Here is an 18,584-nt window from a genome sequence, read left to right on the forward strand (position 1 = left end):
TCATCCCACCATAATATCACTCTGTTAGAACAACATGAAGGTACACTTCTATCACACCAGGTACAGCCTCATAACGAGATTAAAAGTTTACCCAGGCAGGTGCCTCAGGCAAGATTTAAAGAAGAAATTCTGAACTTTTTTTCTACTCTAAGTATTTCTCGTATGCACATACATTTTACAGTTAGAAGAGAAAGCAGGTGTTAGAGGAGGATGAAGCTAAAACTGGCCACTGAGGGAGTGCCATGAACATGGAATTGAGATTATACATGGTTGTGTACCTATTGTGGCCCATTGGAAAGAATAGTAGTTAGGGAATCGCCGATTTTGATTTCCAGGCCTGACTTTGCAGTAATTACCAGAGCTACCTTCCCTTAGTTTGCTTCCAGTCTTGGCCATGGTCTCTTTATATTCAAGATGAAAAGGTTGGACTTTGCAGTCCCCAAATTGTTTTCCCCTTCTGGTATTTTGTTCTTTTAGGATTCTGCATTGTTCAAAATAACGCAAAGAATACAGAATTTTAGGATCATCCCGAGTTTGAAGATCCTCAGACCAATGTGGCTCTCCAATTTTGCTGGAACCATCCAGCACTCACCTGATAAATATCAGCCAATCAATGAACTAAATCGGTCCTGCAAAGCCCTACCCTGCCTAGGCCCACATTTAATGCCTGGACTCCCAGTTAATGATTCAAAAGACTTCCCATAGCCTTGTTAATAATAAAACAAACATTCTGAATGTCTACTTTTCCCCTACCCTTACACACACACACACACACACACACACACACACACACACACACACACGCTACCTGGGAGGAATTTAAACCATGGTCCTTGTTTCTCTCCCCCACCATATATAGATGTACTAAATAAAATGGCTTTAGGTGTTAATCCTTCAACTGTTAGCAGAATTAACTAATTTCCAACTGTCTCAAATGATGGTTTAATGACCTTTTTAAAAGTAAACATGGGACTTCATTTTATTCTCAACTGCACAGACTTTTTCTTTTTCTGCAGAATTTTTCATGTTTTCTCACTACACCTCCCCCAAACAGACATACCAGGTACTACATCTACAAAGTAAAGTGCAATTTTGCTTGACTTAAAAATGGCATCATCAAAAATAAATTCTATAACTACGATACTTGGGACAATCACGGTGAATTTACTTGGAAAGAAAAATATTATAGGATCCTGCCTTTTCCTAAGAGGAGCAGCTTGTAATTCGCCCTTTAAAAGCTGTCAGAATTTATTGTCCTTTGCTCAAGAAGCTGTGTTGGGCTCCATTTTACAATATTATGAACTCTGGGTATTCAATAAAGAACTGATAATGATGAATGAGGATGAGTCAATGAAATACAGTGGGGCCTTGACTTACGAGTGTCCCGACTAATGAGTTTTTCGAGATACGAGCCATCTCTCAGCCAATATTTTGCTTTGAATTGCGAGCTAAAATTCGGGTTATGAGCCAGCTTCAGATACCCCCACCGCTAGTTGGCACAGCGAACGTCACAGTGAAAGCCACAACATCAGCCCAGCCTCACGTGTCATTGTAATGGTGAAAATTGATTTGACATACGAGTAATTTGAGTTACGAGCTCCGTCACGGAATGAATTAAACTTGTAAGTCAAGGCCCCACTGTACTTGGTGGCATCCTCAAGCGCCAAATATTACCTTTTCATAATGCTGGACCGTTAACTCAAATCCAAGGACAACCTGTTATACCAGATTTTTACAGCCCATTTTAAGAGCCCCAGATTATTGTCCAATGTAATTATGTGATTCCAAAAGGAGCTCACGAGTAAGCATGATACAATGAGACTCAACGTACCTACTGTGTAACTTATGAAGTGGCAAAGAAGATGACACAAATCTGGTTACTAATATGAAAGAGGGAGCTGAGAAAACAAGTCAGTGTTGGGGGCAGAACTGGAGGTTGGGGGAAAAAGAAATATTAAAATCTATCCCACCTCCCCATCCTAAATATACCTACTTACCACCACAATTTGGGGCCGGACAAGAGGATGGGGTATCAGGAAGAAAGAAGAAAAGAGAGAGGAGCAGAAGAGAAAACGGCAGGCTGGTGGCAGGGAGGAGGGAAGAGGTGTTTAGTCGTCAAGAGCAGAAGTCACAATGTATGCTGCATTCTCTCTCTTCCCCTGTCCCCCAGCACCCTCGTCACAGTTCCCTTGGCCTGTTATAACAAAATGCCATAGACTGGGTGGCTTAAACACAGACATTTTTTCTCACAGTTCTGAAGGCTGGGAAGTCTAACATCAAGGCGCTGGCAGATTCTGTTCTTGGTGAGGACCTGCTTCCTGGCTGGCGGATGGTTACCTCCTCCGAGTGTATGCTCACGGCCTCTCTGTGCTCACGTGGAAAGAGAGGGAGTAGGAGAGGGGTAGGGGTAGGGGTAGGGGTAGGGGGAGGGGGAGGGGGAGGGAGAGGGGGAAGGGAGAGGGAGAGGGGGAGGGAGAGGGAGAGGGAGAGGGAGAGGGAGAGGGAGAGGGAGAGGGGGAGAGAGAGGGAGAGGGAGAGGGAGAGGGAGAGGGAGAGGGAGAGGGAGAGAGAGAGATCTGTCTTCTTTTTCTTATTAGGGCATAAATTTCATCATGGGGCTCCACCATCATGACCTCATCTAAACCCACTTACTTCTCGAGAAGGTCCCACCTCCAAATACCATCACACTGGGAACTAGGGCTTCAACATGAATTTTAGGGCAACACAAACATTCATTCTAGAACAGACCTTTCTCATCCTAGTTACACAGCTCCACCCAGAGAAGCATGGGACGTAAGCAACTATTCTGATATGTCTTTTTTTTTTTTAAGTTAAAATAAGGAAAATATTTATTCACTAAAAATAGCTGTGATATTGATTGTAAGGGTGAATCATTTTGCTTACCCACTAATAGTTTCTATTTAGAAATGTGATAAAAAGGTATTTGACAAAACACTAAAATATTTATAATTATAAAATATTCCAAGTATATAAGCATATTGGAAAGTAGAGAAAATGACATAATGGACACCAAAAAATCAATAGTAAATCTAAAAGATGTTAGCAGTTAGCCATATTTACTTCAGAGTACTCTCTAGACTTTTTTAAAGATCCAACTAATGTTCCACATTCCTCCATTCTTTTTTCCCACAGCCCGGGGTAGACACTATACTGAAGTTGATGCATTTAGCCTAGTTCATGGCACCTAGGTGGACACTACGATGCCCAATGCTGATGTGATGCCCCATCCTATAGCCCTTCAGGAAAGGATGTGTTCCCCCTGCTATTGAGGGTGCTGAGGAAGAAGTACTATGTCAGCCTCCATGGGGAGAGAAGGGATTGGGGAAATAGGTAGATCATATAGGGTCTTGTAGGCTATGGTAAGATATTTGGATTCTTTTTCTAATTGCATTAACTCTATCCTGCTGTTTTGACTAAAAGAGTTGGTTTGGTGTGGGGTTCGCTTGAAAATTTCATATTCAAGCTCACAGAATAAAGTCTCATGTTTTAGCTTGAAATTTGAAGCTCTTTAGAGCTGCACACTCTTAACCTCTTCTACTCTGTCACCCACTATCTCCCACTTCCTTGCCCCATACCTACATCTTCTGTCAAACTGGTTGGCTGAACATGCTCAGAAGATATGGGAGATATTAAATGCTGATATCTAGGCTCTCCTAGATCTCTTGGAAAACAAATCTCTATGTATGGCCAGTCACTTGTGGTTTGCAAAAGGTCCCCAGGGTATTGTGATGGCAATCCATTGCTTTGTGACTCTTGTAAGCAGAAACAGGTGGCAAAGTTATCTGGGGAAAGTGCTTTTCAGAATCCTGTAACCAGCACCACAGAGTAGAATACAGAAGGATGGATTTGAATCTGAGAGACAGTAGTTAAATCAATGGTACAACATCCTTCCAGGTACATATAAGGCTATGTTATGGTGAAAAACCCAACTTCCAAGACACAATTCAGATCTAGAATTAGGGGAGGTGGATACCATGTGTGAGAGTGAACCTGGATTCCTGTGGAAGAAGTGAGTCTGAGGAATCTTTGCCCCAGGCTTCACTGATGAAAGAATTGTGTAGCAGTTAAGAGAACACACTACGGAATCAGCTACGTAGCTTTGAATGTCAGTCCCACCCACCTACTATTCTTAGATCTTGACATTAATCTTTTGTCCCGTATTTTCCTTATTTGTAAGAGGAATCAACAAAGAGACAATTGCATTGGGTTGTGAGGCCCCATGAGACACACAATGTAAAGCATTTAGCTTAGTTCATGGCACCTAGGTAAGTCCCAGTGTCTTACTATATGTTTATAGGATCAGACTCTGAGAGGAAAGCAAAGTGTCTGATGGGGACTTTGTGTTCACAGTGGGAGGCAACTCTTCAACTTCCTGGTTGGAAAACGGTCTATGGGTGGAATTCTCGGCTAGGATTCTGGGATAAGGAGAATGGATGTCACGAATGGGGAAAGGTATTCTGGAAACAGGTGGAGCATCAATGAGTTTTGGTTGGAGATAGTGCTGGGTGCACGCAGAGGGGAGGGGCAGCATAGTCAGAAGTGCTTTAGAAGACCATTTCCATATCAAGATTTTGTACTAGCTGGTCTCTCAGTCTGACATGCTCTCCATGCTTGCCTCCTTCTCATCATTCAGGTCTTAGTCCTAATATCACCCACTTAAGGCTTTCCTAATCCCCTTATTTAATGTTATCCCTTATACCTACCTTGTTATCCTCTATCCCTTGTTAATTTTTATGAAATTTATCATTAACTGATATTATTTAACATACCAGAGGCCTGGTGCACAAAATTCGTGCACGGGATGGGGGAGGGGCTTGAGGTGGGGGTTCCTCAGCTCGGCCTGCATCCTCTCGCAATCTGGGACCTCTTGGGAAATGTCGGGCCTAAACCAGCAGTGGACATCCCTCTTACAATCTGGGACGCTGCATGCACCAGTGACCATACTTTTCATACAGGTGAAAGGCATCTTGCTGTTGTATGGGCAGCTATATTTTTTGCCCTGATTATAAGAGGCAGTAGTACCATTTTCCCCATCTTATGGGTGAAAAAACTGAAGCAGAGAGAAGTTAAGTAATTGGCTTTGTCACACAGTTATAAGTGTCAGAATCAGGGCTGACCACAAAATGTGCAAGCCGGAGTCCATGCATGTCATCGCTGCATCATCCTGTTTTTTCAGTGTTAGAGTAGCCTTGCCAGGTTTTAATTTTTAAATCTAGGAGACTATTCCCAATATATAGGGTAGGATCCCTAGGCCTGGCCGGCGATCAGCCCCATCTGTGGGGCGACTGGTGGGCAGGGCGATCAGTGGGCCCCTGCTGGCACCTGCCTTGGCTGACAGCCTGGCGCTGCCCACTGGCTGGCCCCGCCCCCTGATCACAGCCACTGGTCGCCTCCCTCTCAGGGTGAGGGTTGGGTGAGAGCAGATGCTCAACGCAGGAGCTGCCCTGGACCCATGGCAGCTCCTCCATTGAGCGTCTGCCCCCTGGTGGTCAGTGTGCATCATAGTGACTGGTCATTCCTCTGGTCATTCTGTTGTTTGGTTGATTTGCATATTAGGATTTTATTATATAGGATTTATCCCATTACACTAGATTTTAAACCTCTTGGAACAGTGCCTGAAACATAGTTGGCACTCAATGAAAAACTTAAACTAGGAAAATCCAATGCCTTTAATTAAAAAAATATTTTTATTGATTTCAAAGAGGAAGGGAGAGGAAAAGAGAGATAGAAACACCAATGATGAGAGAGAATCATTGATCGGTTGCCTCCTAAAAGCCCCAGATGGAACTCCCAACTCGGGCATGTACCCTGACCAGGAATCAAATCCTGACATCCTGGTTCAAAGGTTGACATTCAACCATTGAGCCACACTAGCTGGGCTCCAATGCCTTCAGGAAGGTAAGGGAGAATATCAGGTATCCAGAATGGTATGCCCTGAATTTTGCCCCAATTACATATACACACATAGCCCTGGTGTTGGTGGCAGAGGGCAGAACTGGCTCTCCAGGGTGGTTGTGATGTCATGTCACTTTATCACCCAGTGGCCTGTTCTGCCACCAAGCAGGTATAGATACCCTTTCTGGCAGGGCACCTTACTTACTACTGCCAAGGCCATATTTTTAATCTAAGAATGGCCCTATGATGGCAGTAGAGGCTTGGCTAGGCTCCAGACCTGGCCCTCTAGCCTTACTCATGAATCACTTGTGCTAACTCACCCCAATTAATTGGTCTTCTAGTACTCTCTGCAGCCTTCCTAGAGCAATGCTTTAAGTCAGTATATTTCTACCCTTGGTCCTAGGCTAGTAATGAGAAGTCAGTGATGGATTAGCTCCTTCTGGAAGAGTAGGTGAATGGTGAAGTTTACCACATCACTAAAAATGAGGCTACCAAACATGTAACCCAGCGGTTCTTAACCTGTGTTTCGCGACCCCTTTGGGGGTCGAACGGCCCTTTCACAGGGGTCACCTAAGACCATCGGAAAACACATATTTTCGATTGTCTTAGGAACCGAGACACTGCCCCTCTATCCGTCTCCAGGCAAGTCCACCCACATGCAGATACGCCCACATACGAGTACCCGGTGTATTAAAGGGTCGCGGCATTAGGAAGGTTGAGAACCACTGAAGAGAGGTAAGTTTTCTAGAATAATCTCTCTTGAGGAGTCAGTGCACCCTTGGGGCATAGATTTAGGTTTGGACACTTATTCATTTTTTTCTTCAACTGGCACTTATTAAGTACCTACCTAGCATGTCCCAGCCACTGTACTAGGTGCTAGGGACCCAAGAGAAATATTAGTTCATGCACTCCCTGAAACTGAAGTGTATTGCTAAAGGAGCTATGCTTTCTCTAACTATATTGCAAATGGGTCTGCACGTATGCTCCTGGGACTGAGGTCTACCCTTTCTTTCTGTTTGGCGATATCTATTCTGCTCCTCTGAGCCTTCTGTGGTCCTGGGCACACTGCCTGGGTTCTCTAAACCTAAGCTAGTCCCTTTTCCCTTTTTCTGGCTGCCTCTGTGAAAAAAATCATATAAACCCTTTCCTTTTCACAGAAGTAGCCTTCAGTTTGGGATATACGATAAAAAATGGACCTTCCTTTTTTTGACTGGGTAGCATGATTATCATGATATTTCTTTGTAATGCTATCAAACACCACCTGCTCAGTGAGCACATTAGCATTTTAAGGATATTTTCCGTGGTAGAAGCATATTAAGTTTGAGATATGATACAGGATTTGTGTTTCAGTTATCTATAGCCTCTGTAGATCGCCAATAACTGCAATCATGAAGAAGAAAAACTTCATACTTAAAAAATTATATTGCATAAAACTAGACAATCAAAAGGATGAAATTTCACTCAGAGAAACTTCTAGAAACTGATGAGAGCTAAATGACGAACTATCTCAATGAGAATATCAGAGAGAACAGTAACTTCATTACGTCCATTTAGGATAAGTGGAATGAGGCAATTTCAGCCTGAAGAGAATGAATATGGGCTGTCTGATCACAAGGAAAGTGCCTCCTGGGAAAAGGTACTGGGAAAATGATGAAAGAAAAAATGTATTTTTGGCTTTCAAAATATACAGATCTGCACTGTTTACTGTCATGCAGAGTAGCCATGTACTGCTAGCAATACAGAGGGTAGATATAAAATTGTGTTGATGGGAAGAAAAACTTAAAAATGAGAAGTAGCAAAGTGCATGCAATCTCCTGACCTCTCCATTATTCCACAGCACATTCCTGGCATAAATATTCTGTATCCACTGTGGACAAGGTCCCAGCAGAAAGGGGCCTGTTTGGGCCAGCCATCATAGAGCATTAACAAAAATGAGCCCCACCCCCACACCATATTACCTATTTGTAGGTTAGCCTAGGAGAGGCCGGGAAAACCTAATTTTTCTAAGTTGTAATAAACATATCAAGGGACCTCTAGGCACAAGAAACGCCATAGGGAGTATGTATCCTGAACTCTGGGAGCAGCCTTGCCTACCACAAATGTCGATATCAACCAAAGGCTCTGCTACCCCTCTCCAGGCTTGAGCCAGTCCAGCTAAGCCAGCTCTAAGCTAAGTGATTGGAGAAATTAAAGATGTATCTCCACTGTCACCTTTTATTTGCATTCTAGGATAGTAAGAGAAGATTTCTTTACATTCTAGAGTAAAGGTCTATCTCCCTCTCTGAAAGGGAGGATGAACTGACGTGTGAACAACCTATGCAAGTTGAGTTTCATAATTTGAGGGTTCCTCTCCTGTGGTGCAATACCATTGCTTGTGCAGGCTGAGAGTAGGTCCTTACTGAATTGAATTGCTCCGTAGGGATTGACACTCATGGCTAATATGCTCAATGAATAATAAATGTTTTATCTCTGATCCAGAGACCTTGTGTTTCCTGTTTAAAAATGTATGCATATGTGTGTGCATGTATATTATTTATTATACATACACAACACACACTTGCACATTTAACCCAAATAGAACATCACCATCAACTCTTAGATTGGAAAAAATAACATTTCTTAAAGATAAAGTGTCTCATGAATTGAAATAAGCAGATGGCCCATTTCCTTCTTGTGATGGTTAATTTTATGTGTCAGCTTCTCTGGCCTATAGGGTGCCCAGATATTTGGTTAAACAGTATTCTGGTTGTTACTGTGAGAATGTTTTCAGATGAGATTAGTGTTCAATCAGTAGACTGAGTAAAGCATATTGCCTCCTTGGTGTGGGTGGGCTTCATCCAATGAGTGGGAGGCCTGAATAGAATACAAAAGCGGACGCCAAGCAAGAGAGGATTCTTCCTGCCTGACTGCCTTCGAACTGGGACATTGTTTTTTTCCTGTCTTTGGACTCGAATTGAGATATTTACTCGTCCAGGGTCTTGAGTCTGCCAGCCTTTGGACTGGAACTACATTATTGGTTCTCTTGATTCTCAGGAATTCAAATTTGGACTGGAATTAAACCATCAGCTCTCCTGGGTCTTCAGTTTCCTGATTCACATTGTAGATCTTGGTACTTGCCAGCCTCCATAATTGCATGAAGCCAACTGCTTAAAATTATCTATTTATCTATCTATCTATCTATCTATCTATCTATCTATCTATCTATCTATCATCTACTTATTTATCTATGTATATCCGTATCCTTTGGGGTTTTTTTTGCTAGAGAATCCTGATTAATACAACTGCCTTGAAATAAAAGAAATCCAAACAACAGCAGCAGCTTGATTGCTTTATGCTATAATGTCCCAGTTTCCACATACTGTACATCTAAAGATGAAAGGACACATACAAATACAAGAAACCTCAATGAAGTTGCTCATTTCTTGAAACCTATCCACATCTCTGTGAATAGTACTTCATTATAGTTGCTTTATTTTGAGCCATTTGGGATAAACTCTTTTGTAATTTCTCTACTCTATAACTTAATATCATAGTTAAAGAAAAATTATATGTATAATACATATATATTATCTTATATTGATATGCATATATTATACATTGATATACATTGATATATATATCAATGTTGTACCACAAACCATAAAGACAAGACTGTTGCTTTCATTTACAATGTAAGATCGCAAGAAAATTTCACTTCCAACCTAATAATGAATAAAAACTTAAAAAAGTCAAATAATTTAGAAGATCATAACTTCTCTTGAAGCTGACAGAGTGCTATCTCAGAAGCAGCACACACGAATAAAAATGAATTATTTTACCTTTGGCAGAGCATGGGAGGTTGAGGGAGCAAGCATAGAAGTGAATATGAAAAAAATTTGCTAAAATAGCTATAAACTAGAGGCCTGGTGCATGAAATTTGTGCAAAAGTAGGCCTTCCTTCCCCCAGCTGCAGGCACTGGCTTCCCTCTGACACCTGGGGCCTGGGCTTCCCTCCGGCCACCAGCAGGTACCCAGGACCTAGGCTTCCCTTGCAGCCCTGGCTTCATCAGGAAACTCATTCAGAAGCATGTCTGGTCTAATTAGCATATTATGCTTTTATTATTATAGATTCCTAATGACAAGTAAGGGCCAACATGTCAATTTTTAAAAATATATATTTTATTGATTTTTTTTTTTTTTTTACAGAGAGGAAGGGAGAGGAATAGAAATTTAGAAACATCCATGAGAGAGAAACATCGATCAGCTGCCTCCTGCACACCCCCTAGTGGGGATGTGCCCGCAACCGAGGTACATGCCCTTGACCGGAATCGAACCTGGGACCCTTCAGTCCGCAGGCCGATGCACTGAGCCAAACCGGTTAGGGCCAACATATCAATTTTAAAGATCTGGAAGCCCCAGACACAGGGAAGTTTAAACTCAGTATCAAGCACTTTTCCATAGGCCTCCTCTATAAGCTCATGAGAAAAACTGGGGTCGGGGAGGGACTGGAGAGAGCCCTGCCCAATCACATCAATTTGTAGGATGTAATTGGCTGCCACTGGGAAGAAAGCCATGAAACACTTCCCATTTCCCTCATCCCTTCTTTCATGTGAAGCAAAAGCTTTAAGTCAGTGCATTTAGGTAGCAAAAACTCTTCCCTCTTAGGCATCTGGGAGAAAGACAGACATAAAACCCATATACTTCTAGGGGTGGAGAAGCCCTGGCTTCATCTGGATTACAATAGTAATCAATGAAACATAAACTGTTTCTCTTAAAAGTATAAAAACATACTTAAAATTTAAAAAAATTGAAGCTGTGAGACTTAGTCCCATGAACAATAGCCATAATATTAAGAAAAATTCTCTGGTTTCTGAGACTTGATGGTAATCTACCTACTGTAAAGTCAGTGCAGGAGTTTGATAAAGTTTTTTAATGTCAAATCATGGCTCATTTGAGGTTGTTATTTAACTAGTGTGAGCCATGTCAAACAAGTAAGCAAAAACACAAAATGCAATTTAGAAGAAAAACATAACACTAATTTTTGAAAACCAGTAAATGATGTGGAAATTATCAGAATGACTTGGTAAGCAATTTGTGCTTCATCTCATGTTTCTTGATCAATAATACATTTACCATAAATATGGTTACACTAGGAAAAAAGAGGGTTTAAATATATATATTTAATATATTTTATGATTTTTTACAGAGAGGAAGGGAGAAGGATAGAGAGTTAGAAACATCGATGAGAAACATTGATCAGCTGCCTCCTGCACACCCCCTACTGGGAATATGCCTGCAACCAAGGTACATGCCCTCGACTGGAATTGAACCTGGGTCCCTTCAGTTTGCAGGCTGACGCTCTATCCACTGAGCCAAACCACTTAGGGAGGGTTTATATTTTTAATGGTATTATTTGTAACTTAAATTAGAGTATTGGTTTCTAAGTACTTCGAATATTAACTCCTTTTACAACCATTATGTCCACTTATTTCTAAGACAGTTGGAAGTAGGATATCTAATCCTAATCATGTGACACTTTGTCATCAGAACCTCAAGGGCTATGATGAGAATTACAAAAATTCTCTGATAATAAAATTGATTAAAAATTTAACAATAGCCCGGCTGATCTGGCTCAGTGGTTGAACGTCCACCTATGAACCAAGTTGCTGGCTCAATCCCCAGTAGCGGGTGTGCAGGAGATAGCCAATGACTCTGTCTCATTGATGTTTCTATCTCTCTCTCCCTCTCCCTTCCTCTCTCTGAAATCAATAAAAGCATATTTTTAAAAATTTAACAATAAACCTATATTAGATAAAATTTTAGCAAGGAAGATTACCATGAAATAAAATAGTTAAGTCTGAGAATAACCCTCCAAATTTTGGAAATTAGGGATTAGAAGAAAGAGGAAGGAAGCTCTTCAGTAAGCATGGCAAAGCAGGAAAAATTCTTTGGCTACAGAACCAAAGGCAGGGTGCAAAAGAAATAATAATGATATTGTGGTGAAACAAATTTAAATTTCTTTGAATAAAATGTTACCAAACACCACATCTTCAAGTCCAGTCTTCAGAAGTGACAGTGGAAACTGCCAAGATAACAAAGTAAAACAAAAATATTAATATAACACAATTAAGAAAATATTTTTACAGCAAGAACCAGATCCCAAGCATGCAATAAAACAATGAAAGTCAAGAAAAATACTAAAAAAAATCATAACTATTAATCTGTGACTTGCCAGTCTTTTTGAATGGAAAGAGAGAAGTGATGGAGATGTCTAAATGAGACCATTTTCTTTTATACAAACCCTAGAATAATAATTTCCATTTTTGTAGTAACTCAATGGCTCCTTAGGGAATCAAGTATTTCCATTTTTTCTAATAAAGGGAGGTAATGCTGTGAGGAAATGGTAACTAGTACAAGACAATACAGCTAATAGATACAGAGACCTGGGTTTGAACTCAACTTAGTGTGACTCAAAAGCTCATTTTCTTTTTTCCACCCAATATTTTCAAACTGGTTTCTTGATATAATCAGTTAGAAAGCTTCTAAAACATGCTAATGTTCATTCCTTACCTCAGGTTTTGAATCAAATTGTTCTGGGAGGGAAGTAAAGAAAAAAAATTGTCTTTGCTTTTGTTTTTTAAATTTATCTTTATTGTTGAAAGTATTACAGATGTCCCCTTTTTCCCCATTGACCTCCTCTACCTGGCACTCCACCAGGCCTCCACCAAACTATTGTTGTGTCCATGGGTTATGCATATACTAGTATGTATATTAGTTCCTTGGTTATTTCCCCCTACCCCCACCCTCAACCTCCCCCTTCCTTTTGAGAATCTTTCTTTCTTTTTTTTTTTTTTAAATATATATTTTATTGATTTTTTACAGAGAGGAAGGGAGAGCGATAGAAAGTTAGAAACATCGATGAGAGAGAAACATCGATCAGCTGCCTCCTGCACATCTCCCACTGGGGATGTGCCCGCAACCCAGGTACATGGCCTTGACCGGAATCGAACCTGGGACCCTTCAGTCCGCAGGCCGACGCTCTATCCACTGAGCCAAACCGGTTTCGGCGAGAATCTTTCTTTTTTAAAGTCCTCCAGATGTTCCTCCTCTACAACCAGGACGAGAAGCACTGCTCTAAACTGGCTGACTCTCAGAACCTAAGAAGTGCCAAAAAAAGTGACAGTAATAGCATGGGCAGGTGGTATGGGTTATATACATTTGGGCATATGTTATGGAGGAATCATTAAAATAACTCATTTTGATCAATACAAATACCTATATTGAGTTGAAGAGATTTTCTTCATTTGGAGCTCCTGTATTCAGTTAATCAGGGAAGCTTTTTTGTTTCGTCAGTAATTATAGGGTTATAGCTTAAGTAACAGAATGTTTAATCATTGGACTCTAATAGCTTCTTTGCCATAAGAGGGTGATAATGATTAAGGGCCAATCATAATACCTGTTATGGATTTTTCATCAGAGATTGTCAATGAATACCATTAAGTCCACAACTAGAACAGGGCTTCTTGTGAAATAGTCAGCTCAGATAAGAATTTGACCCTTATGAATGTATATGATAACATATAGGTACTATTTACTGAGATCTTACTTGATGGCAGGCTGTATTAAGAATTTTAGAAATTATTTACTTAGTCCTCCCAACATCCCTGTGAAATAGCATTATAACGTTTATTTTACAGATGAGGAACTTGAGTTAAAGGAGTTGACACAAGTTGCCCAAAGTTTTACTTGCTGGAGCCAGAATTCAAACCAGGTCAGTCTGACTTGAAAGCCAGTGTTTTAAATCTTAATTTTATACCGGCGAAATAACAAACATGATATGAAAAAAATAATAATCCTTTGCTGAAGTTTAAAATGGGAGAATGTTTGTCTGGCATCCCATTGGCCTACCCCATCTCCATGTAGCTGCAAGAGCTAAAACTTCTACCCCCAAGAGAATCAGCCTAGAAGGGGAGGTTGAAAATCGCTCTGCTGTTCAAGCCAGAAATTCCAGGTGAGTCCCTGGGTCACTGCTCCCTGGACCCTGGAATCAACCCTGAACAGGTCCCTGGAATGCTGGAATGCTGGGTGAGATCCCCTACCTGAGCGTGAGCACAGAAATGGGCAGAAGATCCATCTTTCCTGCTCTCCCTCCCTGTCCTGCTGCCCCACCCTGACCAGCTCTACTATCTTGTATGTTGGTATCAAGCCAGGTCTCCCCAAGGGTAACTATAGCTGGTAAGCACCGAGATTGATGTTTCTCAGGGGGCATCTAGCCCTAGTCCTCTTAACGCTGACAAACCCAGCTAACCTGCTGTCCCACACGTCTGTTGGAAAATCCCAGCGTGCTTAGGTTTGGCAGATAAAATATAAGTGCCCAGTTAAATTTGAATTTCACACAAACCAGAGTAATGTTTTAGCTTAAATATGTCCCAAATATTGTATAGGACATACTTAGGCAAAAAAATTACCTGAAACTCTCATTTTAACTGGATGTTCTATATTTTCGTTTGTGTACCTGGCAACCCTAGCATGCTTAGTCACCAAGATGAGGCAGGTCTGAAAATCAATGTAGGAAGAAGGAGATGAAATGTCCAAACCTTATCATAGCAGAATGCATACAATAAAGACTCTAATAGAAAACTTTAATTTAAAGGAGTTTTCTTGTTTCAGTGTCAAACTTTTATAAGCATTGGTGAAAATTGGCTTAATTAACTTGAGGTAATAAAACATGCCATGATTTGCCTTTCTGCTTAATGGCACTCATAGAAAAACTGCTTAACTATATTATATAAAAAAATGCTCTTCTTGTGCTTTTCTCTCTAACTGCAACCTTGGATAAGTCTCTCTTTCTTCCTTTAAAAACCCTATGAAAGAAAAGTTCCTGGCAGTGCCATTATAAAAATAGAACATAATGTTTATGATAATAAAATAATAGTAGTGAAACTCATTGTTCAGAAATGCCAAGATTTTAGAACAAAATTTTACTAATTCTTGCAACATTCACTTGAAGGAATTATTACACTATGGATTTTTCAGATTAGAAAAATGATTCAAGTGATGATAATTACCTTCTTTGTCAAAACAAGAGATTTGTTACCATGTGTTAGCCTCACTACAACCTCCCCATCCCAGAGACTTCACTCATGGTGCCCCAGCTTCATAAATCCCAACCCAATTGCCTGGAGTTACTAAACAGTTAAAGACACTGAAAAATAAAAGCTGAAGAAAATTCTGGCAAGTTATTTTAGAAAAGTGTCAAGGAATATCACAACTATTTAGTAACTCATCAAATTCTCAGGGGGAGGAGGGAGAGAGTGAGAAGAGCACATTCAGCACTTCCTCAAAGCTCAGATATAAAATGTGCCTTGCCCTCAAGTGACTCGTGAAAAATGAAATTAAATCTGATATATGTAAACGAACTCTGGTTGCTCAGGCTGGATAAATTGTGACTTGTGTTTTCCTGGCATTTTGTTCCTCCATCTATTACAGTGCTGCTAACGTACACATATTCAATATGTGAGGTGGCTCCTAAATGTCACTCAAACACGCCTCTTTGCCTTCGTGGGTTATATGACTTTAATTAGTCTTCATACCATCAATCTCTGAGATCCTTAAATACTCGCTTAAATTCTGTGTGCGAGGCTTTAGGCACGCACTAAGCCGTGTCACAGTCAGAGCATGGCGTGTGTGTCCGGGGAGCAGGGGCACCTTGGGGGAGGCAGTGGCCTTCATTCTGCTTGACTAGGTCACAAGTGGTTTGAACATCCACTGTGTTTGATAACGTGGTCATGTGACTCTTTCTACTGTTCTAAAGTGAATGTCCCCAAGCCCATAAGTGGCACATAATGTTTCACAGTGAATTGAGGCTTTTATCAGGGAGCAAATGACCCAAATTGGTATGTTTGTGAACATACTCCATCTACACAAGCCCTTTAATAAAAGAAGCCTTTGGAGGTGCTGGGGGAGGAGGGTTGATGATGGAGGGGGGTACCTCAGACAATTTACTGTGTAAGCATGAGTCTTTTCAGCAGGATCCCTGCATGAGAATTACCCTTAGACTGAGTAAATCCAGAGATTAGTCTGGAGTCTCTTTTGTGCACAAAATGCGGCATATTTTGTCCATACCTAAGCCCTTTCCTGAAAATGGGTTTCTAATATTATGTCTAAATTCCTTGTTCACTGAACCTACAAGGAACATATGGAGCAATGGAATTAAAGGATTAAACTCAGCCACTTGTGCTAAGTCTTTAAATGCCTTATGGAGCACAGTTTACATAGCAACCCAGTCCACAGTTGGAACTGCACGACTCAATTGCTTTTGGAGAGTCTTAGAGACTCAGGTGTTAGGAGAATTTTTTCTTAACTGTTTTCCTACTGTAGCAACAGGCCCAGTGGCATCATAATTCCTCCTGGTGCGCACCATTAGGTTTTCACATGTGGTTGTGTACATTTATGTTGTGTATAGGCTCCATTTAAAATGTTACCAGGTGACCTCATGTGATCCTGGCTTGGAGATAAGGTCCCCTTTAGACATCATGGACAGTTTCTTGAGTAATCTCATCTCACAGCTTGTTAGAACTGAATAGCACTCTAGAAATATATATTAGCATATTTTTACAGGTGAGAAAAATGAGGTCAAAAAATAATAATAATTAGGAATGGCTAACATTTGCTGAGTACTCGCTACATGTTGGGAACAACAGCTTTTCATGCATGACTTCTTTCATTCCTCACAGCCAGCCTGTGAGTTCTGTACTAATATTTTCTTTAAGATGTATGTACTTTTATGCTATATAATTTCCCCTCTCTCCTGGGGAGCATATTTGTTCAGCATTTCTCCCCTCTCTTTCCTATATCATCCATTATTAGCTGTCTCTTTGATCATGTCTATCAGAAAGCAAACATGATGTGAGTTCTCCCCTTTTAAAAGATAAAACAACAACCAAGCCTTCTCTTGAGTCCACTATCCTTACTGGCTACCACTCTATTTTTTACTCCTTTTCGCAGAAAAACACCTTGGAAGAGCTCAGCCAATTCCTCTAATCCCATTTCTTCTTAAATTGGTGTTTGCTCACACTGCTCTGCCCCAACTGCTTGTGCAGGTCACCAGAAACCTTTATGCTACTAAAGCCACTGGCCAATTTTCGGTCCTCATCTTATCTGACACTACCAGTAGCTTTCAACAAAATTATTTCCTCCTCCCTGAAACACTGTTTTCCCCAACACTGCACTTGATTTTCCTCCTATTTCCCGGCTCACCAGTCTCCCTTAGCTCCTTCCTGTTCATGTTAGAGTGCCCGGGCTCAGCCATTACACCTCCTGGTTTTTGATCCACATACAGATCTTTGCGGATGTGACCCAGACTCACAGCTTTAAATAATTTGTAGATTTCATATTTTCTACTGGCCTTTCTAGATTCCCTCCCCACCCTGTTCTCGTGGAGGCACAGCAGCGTGCTCCCTTGACCTTTAATTTTCATTTGGGTTTGGCCTGTGGGAGGCACTGGCAGGAGATAAGAGGGTAAAGGAAAGCCGGGTTGGAGGATTTATTCCCTACCAGGTGGCCACAGATTGGCTGCATTCCTCTGTTAAAGGCCACATCTCTTGTCAGGGCATCTGTCCACACAGCCACCCTCTTCAGGACTGATGAGTGTTCACTCCACTTGCCTTTTACACCAGGGATGTTAACAACTCTGGATTATTTCACCAGTCCTTGTTGTGTTCCTTGAATACTGCCCACACCCTTCTAAACATTTCTTTTCTCAATTATTTAGTTTGAATATGCCTTCTATGTCCTGCTAGGACCTTGACTGATAGATGGTCTACATTCTGACACTTCCAAGTTCAGACCTCTCATTCTTGAGCACCAGACTCCTACATCCATCTTTACTGTATCCAAAACTAAACTCTGTATTTTACTTTCAAACCTACTCTACCTGCAGCCTTCACCATCCAATTGATGACAACTCCAGCCTTCCAATTGCTCAGACTAAACACCTTGAGTGATCCTTGAGTCCTTTACTCTCCTACAACATCTCATCCAATACATTAGGACATTTTGTGGGCTCTTCCTTCTACATATACAGGGTGGGGCGAAAGTAGGTCTACAGTTATTCATATGGGAAAAATATAATAACAAATAATCATATAAAACTAAACTCTGTGTTTCATGTACTGACAACTGTAAACCTACTTTGGCCCCACTTTGTATTATAATTCTTCCGATTCTCACTTCCTCTGCTCCTATCACCTGTCCCAAGCCACCATTATTTCTTTCCCTCATTTATTGCAATAAGTTTTCTTTTTTTAAAAAAATATATTTTTATTGATTTTTTACAGAGAGGAAGGGAGAGAGATAGAGAGTTAGAAACATCGATGAGAGAGAAACATCGATCAGCTGCCTCCTGCACATCTCCCACTGGGGATGTGCCGGCAACCCAGGTACATGCCCTTGACCGGAATCGAACCTGGGACCCTTCAGTCCACAAGCCGACGCTCTATCCACTGAGCCAAACCAGTTTCGGCAATAAGTTTTCTTATTGGTCTCTCTTATTATACTTTTACTAGAGGCCCGGTGCACAAAAATTTGTGCACTCGGGGGGGGGGGGGGGTCCCTCAGCCCGGCCTGTGCCCTCTCGCAGTCTGGGACCCCTCGGGAGATAACGACCTGCTGGCTTAGGCCTGCTCCCG

This window comes from Myotis daubentonii, chromosome 7 (genome assembly GCF_963259705.1).
Source record: "Myotis daubentonii chromosome 7, mMyoDau2.1, whole genome shotgun sequence".
Taxonomy (NCBI): Eukaryota; Metazoa; Chordata; class Mammalia; order Chiroptera; family Vespertilionidae; genus Myotis; species Myotis daubentonii.